The sequence below is a fragment of the Cetorhinus maximus genome, chromosome 11 (assembly GCF_964194155.1).
Source record: "Cetorhinus maximus chromosome 11, sCetMax3.hap1.1, whole genome shotgun sequence".
NCBI classification, from domain to species: Eukaryota; Metazoa; Chordata; class Chondrichthyes; order Lamniformes; family Cetorhinidae; genus Cetorhinus; species Cetorhinus maximus.
Genome location: NC_135889.1, coordinates 31,116,120 through 31,122,422, shown reverse-complemented (window position 1 = coordinate 31,122,422; position 6,303 = coordinate 31,116,120). Strand labels below are relative to the sequence as shown.

The window sequence follows — 6,303 nt, the reverse complement described above, 5'->3', positions numbered from 1 at the left end:
CCTTTCTCCTCCCTCCCTTTCTCCTCCCTTTCTCCTCCCTCCCTTTCTCCTCCCTCCCTCCCTCCCTTTCTCCTCCCTCCCTCCCTCCCTTTCTCCTCCCTCCCTCCCTCCCTTTCTCCTCCCTCCCTTTCTCCTCCCTCCCTCCCTCCCTTTCTCCTCCCTCCCTCCCTCCCTTTCTCCTCCCTCTCTCCCTCCTCCCTCCCTTCTCCCTCCCTCCTCCCTCCCTCCCTTCTCCCTCCCTTTCCCCCCCCCCCAAAAAAGACACCCTCGAGCTCGGAGATTACTGCTTTACTTTATACTATTGGATAACAACTGCCATATATGCCAAAATAAAAATGCTATTTACACATTAAAATTCTGTGTTTGTGATTTTTGTTTTGGTTTCAAACTTCTAGAAGTACCAATGCGCAACATTAAAAGAATTTCCACCACCACTTTGTTAAAAAAGGCCTCCGAATCCATCCCTGTCACAGCCGATTAATTCTAGCGCAATCTACCCCGTCTTCCCTCCCTGCCTTGAAATACACTCCCCCCCCGCCCCGGACGGAGACAGAGGAAAATCCCCACGCACTCCGCGCGCTTCAGGCTGTCTGATCAGGGTGGGGATCCTCCCGGCTACGGGCACGCACACACTGACGCCGGTGTGGGGAACGTGCAAAAGGACGCCTGAGTAGGCGGGGCACGCGCATACTGACGCCTGAGTAGGCGGGGCACGCGCATACAGACGCCTGAGTAGGCGGGGCACGCGCATACTGACGCCGGTGTGGGAAGCGCGCACGCTGACGCCGGTGGGGACGGGGACGGGCACGCTGACGCCGGTGCGGACGGGGACGGGCAGGCTGACGCCGGTGCGGACGGGGACGGGGACGGGCAGGCTGACGCCGGTGCGGACGAGGACGGCAGGCTGACGCCGGTGCGGACGGGGACGGGCAGGCTGACGCCGGTGCGGACGAGGACGGCAGGCTGACGCCGGCTTGTCATTGATTTGGAGTGGTTGATGTCGGTGGGTGTGAAGAGGGAGAGGTTTAGTTTGATGTGATGTTGTGAATGAGCTGTTCCCGGGGGAGCTGGGAGGAGGGGGGGACAGTGGCCGTTCTCTTGGTGGGTGTGGACCTTGTGAGAGGTGAGTGCCGGTGAAATGGCCTCGGGCTGTTAGTTAAGGCCGTTCAGGCCCTGGGAGCGGCGGTCTGGCATGTCGATGTTTGTTTTGTTGTAAAAGCAAAGAACTGCGGATGCTGGAAATCCAAAACAGAAACAGAAATACCTGGAAAAACTCAGCAGGTCTGGCAGCATCGGCGGAGAAGAGCACAGTTGACGTCCGCCGATGCTGTCAGACCTGCTGAGTTTTTCCAGGTGTTTGTGTTTCTGTTTTATTGTTATCACATATCCTGCAGTGTGCTCACCGCCAGCCCTATGTTTTTTATATATTAGTTTCCTGTTTGGATACGGGAGGAGGAGGTGGCATGAGGCTCCTGCTTTTCCTTCACCCCCAGTTTGCAGGCGGCCCAGAGCAGTTAGGTTTTGAGGATGTGCAGGGTCCACCCTCCCCTGTAAATGCATATAAAATAACTTGCTGACATGGAAGAGCCTGTGTGTATTGGTTATCCTTCATGTGTTGAGGATGGTGTGACTGTGCTCGGTCTCATGATCAGCAGCTCCTGATCTCGCTGTTGCCAACGGTGATTTTTAAAGGCGGGGTATTTATACTGCATTTCTGTTTCCAATTTGAATTTGGCTTGATCTTATCTACTATTTCTGAAATGTAGCTATTGCCATTGACCGCTTTTCTTGATTGGTTGCAGTATTCAGGGTAATAATGTAATATGCTTATCGTCAAAGGATAGAATAAAAGGTTTTCAAGCTTTTGGTATTCGCCGCTCACTTAGGAGTTCATCATGGAGTGTCATCTTAAATCCAAAGTTTCTGTTCATTTGTATACACAGTAAGCTGCCTACACTAGCATGTCTGATATTTTAAATTTATGACATGTTTACCTGTGAGACAACTGCACAAGATCAGCCATTTCTAAAGATCCAAATTTACAAAATCCAAATAGGCATAACCGTAAAGAAATATCTGAATAAATATAACTTTCCTGAACTTTGTGGGCCAGATTTCCAACATTCACGGCATGGCCCCATGGACCATAGATTTAGACACTTCTGTTGCAATGTATGCTGTCTCTAATGTCATTGGAGATTGATTTATCCTAAGAAAATATATATTTTTGTTTATTAAATTTTTGGCTTGTAATGGAGGTAGTTTCTGTTGTAGATGAAACAGTAACTGTATTTGCTGATGTTCCAAGAAAGTGTAGGACTACAGCTATGCATTAAGAATTGTAAAATCAGGTAATTCCAAAATTTAGAATAGGGGACAAGGACAAATGACCAGGCAAGGAATATTTATGGGATGGGGGCGTCACATCTCTCACACCAACTTCATCCACTCGTCCTCCCGTCATTACATCTTATGGGGACTATAACATGCCCTAAACCTCCAGAAAAACTTAAAATTCTGTGAATTTAAGCTAAAAACTGACATAGGGTAAGCAGCTGTCAAAAGAAAGGGCACAGCAGTCAACATGGCTTGATAGAGGAGTGAGGGTGGAAGCAATGAGTGCTTCAGAGATTGGTACTAGGACCAATACTGTTTTGAATTTACATCAACTACTTAGATTTGGAAATTCATCACATATTGGATCAATTTACATGTGTTTCTAAAATGTGGGGAAGGACAGTTGAGTCCATTGAGGGATAGAGAATCTGAAAAAAAGTTAAATTAATAAAATCCATATTGGCAGGTAAAGGAAAAAATGGGTGATATGCATTGTGTTGGACTGGTTAAGGGTGATATTGAAAGAAATTTAGTGGTGTCAGGTCAGATGCTTAAACCTTCCACAACTGAGTTTTCACAGAACAAATTTATACGGATAATATTGCCTACATTTGAGGTTTTCTTAGTTTGACTGAACTTCATATTCAGGTTATATTTGTGGTGCTTCCTAAGATGAGGGGTGCATTTTAGAGCTGGTTTATTGGTTAGTGAGATTGGGGCAACCCAATGCTGCCGTTATTGGTTTAATCAACATAGGCACATCCAGTTACCATGGATTAGCAATCAACAAAGCAAATAGAATGGTGAAATGGAGGAGGCGGTGGCATAGTGGTATTGTCACTGGACTAGTATTCCAGAGACCCAGGGTAATGCTCTGGGGACTCGGGTTCAAATTCCACCACGGCAGATGATGAAATTTGAATTCAATAAAAATCTGAAATTAAAAACCATGAAACCATTGTCGATTGTCATAAAACCCATCTGGTTCACGAATGCCCTTTAGGGAAGGAAATCTGCCGTCCTTACCTGATCTGGTCTACATGTGACTCCAGATCCACAGCAATGTGGCCGATGCCCTCTGAACAAGGGCACTTAGGGGTGGGCAATGAATGCTGGCCTAGGCAGTGATGCCCACATCCCACGAATGAATAAAAAAGGAGGTTGGAGTGCTGTATTCATCCAGCACTCTGGTCAGACTTCCCCCTTAAATATTGTACCCATTCCAAGATACTGGATGATACTGTGATAGTGAGGCTGTATGTTTCTTCTAATAGATGAGCTAAAATGGGCAAAATTGTCATCTTCATCCATATTTAACTCATAGCTTGATGCTTCAGCTCTGGTTTGTTAATTGACACTGTAAGTGATAATGCTACTGAAAAATCTTAATGAAATATTCAACTAATTTAGTTTCCACTCAGCAAGAATCCATGTATGTAAGTGTCTTATGATGCCTTACAATTTGTTATATCAGAAATTAAATTTACTTGCTACAGTAGAAATTTAAGAATTTACAAACCTTATTCTAAACTTCGTGGCGCTTAATTTATGACACTGTAAATATGACATTTCTGATTTTAAAATGCTTTTATGAATCATACTATCATAAAATCATATTTACTGAAGAATTCTTGAACTAATTCATATGATAATTATATCACATTAATAACTATTTCCATCAACTGTTATCCCTGAGAACATCACGGATCCTGTGATTGAAAATTTTGTCAAATGCCTGAATAACCAAATGCCATAGATACATAAATACATCAAATGAAGTGAGATGATAATCTCTGTTGAAATATTTTGGAGTCATGAATACCCTAATCCTTGCCTTTTAAAAATTGACATAATTTGATAAAGCACTCCTTTAGCCCCCTCTCCTGCCTTATCATGTGCAAATTATAACTCATAGAGTTATACAGCACAGAAACAAGCCCTTTGGCCTATCGCGTCAGTGCCGGCCATCAAGCATCTATCTATTCTAACCCCATTTTCCAGCGCTTGGCCCGTAGCCCTGTATGCTATGGCGTTTCAAGTGTTCACCTAAATACTTCTTAAATGTTCTGAGGGTTCCTGCCTCTACCAACCCCTCAGGCAGTGTGTTCCAGATTCCAACCACACTCTGGGTGAAAAATATTTTCCTCTAAACCTCCTGTCCCTTACCTTAAATCTATGCCCCCTGGTTATTGACACCTCTGCTAAGAGGAAAAATTTCTTCCTATTTACCCTATCTATGCCCCTCATAATTTTGCATATCTCTATCAGGTCCCCCCTCAGCCTTTTCTGCTCTAAGGAAAACAACCCTAGCCTATCCAGCCTCTCTTCGTAGCAGAAACCCTCCAGCCCAGGCAACATCCTTGTGAATCTCCTCTGCACCCTTTCCAGTGCAATCACATCCTTCCTATAGTGTGGCGACCAGAACTGCACACAGTACTCCATCTGTGGCCTAATTAGTGTCTTATACAGCTCTAACATAACCTCCCTGCTCTTATATCCCATGCCTTGCCTAATAAAGGCAAATATCCTATATGCCTTCTTAACCACCTTACCTACCTGTGCTGCTGCCTTCAGGGACCTATGGACATGTACACCAAGGTCCCTCTGATCCTCTGTACTTCCTAGCGTCCTACAATTCATTGTGTATTCCCTTGCTGTGTTAATTCTCCCAAAATGCATCACCTCACGCTTCTCAGGATTAAATTTCATTTGCCACTGCTCTGCCCACCTTACCAGTCCATCTATATTGTCCTGTAATCTAAGGCTTTCCTCCTCACTATTTACGACACCACCAATTTTCGTGTCATCTGTGGGATTACTGATCATACCTCCTATATTCACGTCTAAATCACTACAAACAGCAAGGGTCCCAGCACCAATCACTGCAGTACACCACTTGTCACAGGCTTCCAAACGCAAAACCAACCTTCGACCATCACCCTCTGCCTCCTGCTACTAAGCCAATTTTGGATCCAAGTTGCCAAATTGCCCTGGATCCCATGGGCTCTGACCTTCTTGACCATTCTCCCATGTGGGACCTTGTCAAAAGCCTTACTGCAGTCCATGTAGACTACTTCAACTGCACTACCCTCATCTGCACAACTAGTCACCTTCTCAAAATTCAATCAAATTTGTTATACGCGATTTACCCCTGACAGAGCCATGCTGACTATCTGTGATTAATCCCTGTCTCTCCAAGTGGAGTTTAATCCTGTCCCTCAGAATCTTTTCCAATAGTTTCCTTACCGCTGATGTTAGACTCACTGGCCCGTAATAACCTGGTTTTTCCCTACAACCCTTCTTGAATAATGGTACCACATTCGCTGTCCTCCAGTCTTCTGGCACCTCTCCTGTGGCCAGAGAGGATTTGAAAATTAGTATCAGAGCTCCTGCAACCTCCTCCTTTGCCTCACAAAGCAGCCTGGGATACATCTCACCTGGGCCTGGGGATTTAGCCACTTTTAAGCCCACTAAAACCGCTAATACCTCCTCCCTTTCAATGCTAATTTGTTCAAGTATATCACATTCCCTCTCCCTGATTTCTACACCTAGTGAACACAGATGAAAAGTAATCATTCAAAACCTCACCTATGTCCTCTAGCTCCACACACACATTGCCATTTTGGTCTAATGGGCCCTACTCTTTCCCTGGTTATCCTCTTGTCCTTAATATATTTATAAAATACCTTGGGATTTTCCTTTATGTTGCCCGCCAGTGTTTTTTCATGCCCCCTCTTCACTCTCCTAATTACTTTCTAAAGTACCCCCCTACACTCCTAAACTCCCCTAGGTCTTCCGCTGTTTTCAGCCCTGTGTATCTGCTATAAGTCTCCTTTTTATTTCCTTATCCAATCCTCTATATCCCTTGACAGCCAGGGTTCCCTGGACTTGTTAGTCCTACGCTTCACCTTTATGGGAACATGTTGGCCCTGAACTCTCACTATTTCCTTTTTGAATGACTCTCAT

At 44.9% G+C, this 6,303-nt stretch overlaps 1 protein-coding gene across 3 annotated transcripts in view; it reads left to right on the top strand.

Annotated features, from left to right (window-relative positions):
* The first annotated feature begins 1,023 nt into the window (after nucleotides 1–1,023).
* Nucleotides 1,024–6,303, top strand: part of pikfyve (phosphoinositide kinase, FYVE finger containing) — a 173,703-nt gene continuing 168,423 nt past the window's right edge. For all 3 annotated transcript variants that reach the window (XM_078551727.1, XM_078551726.1, XM_078551725.1), the window contains exon 1: nucleotides 1,024–1,123. The gene's annotated coding sequence lies outside the window, so the exon portion shown is untranslated. The remainder of the gene's footprint in view (nucleotides 1,124–6,303) is intronic.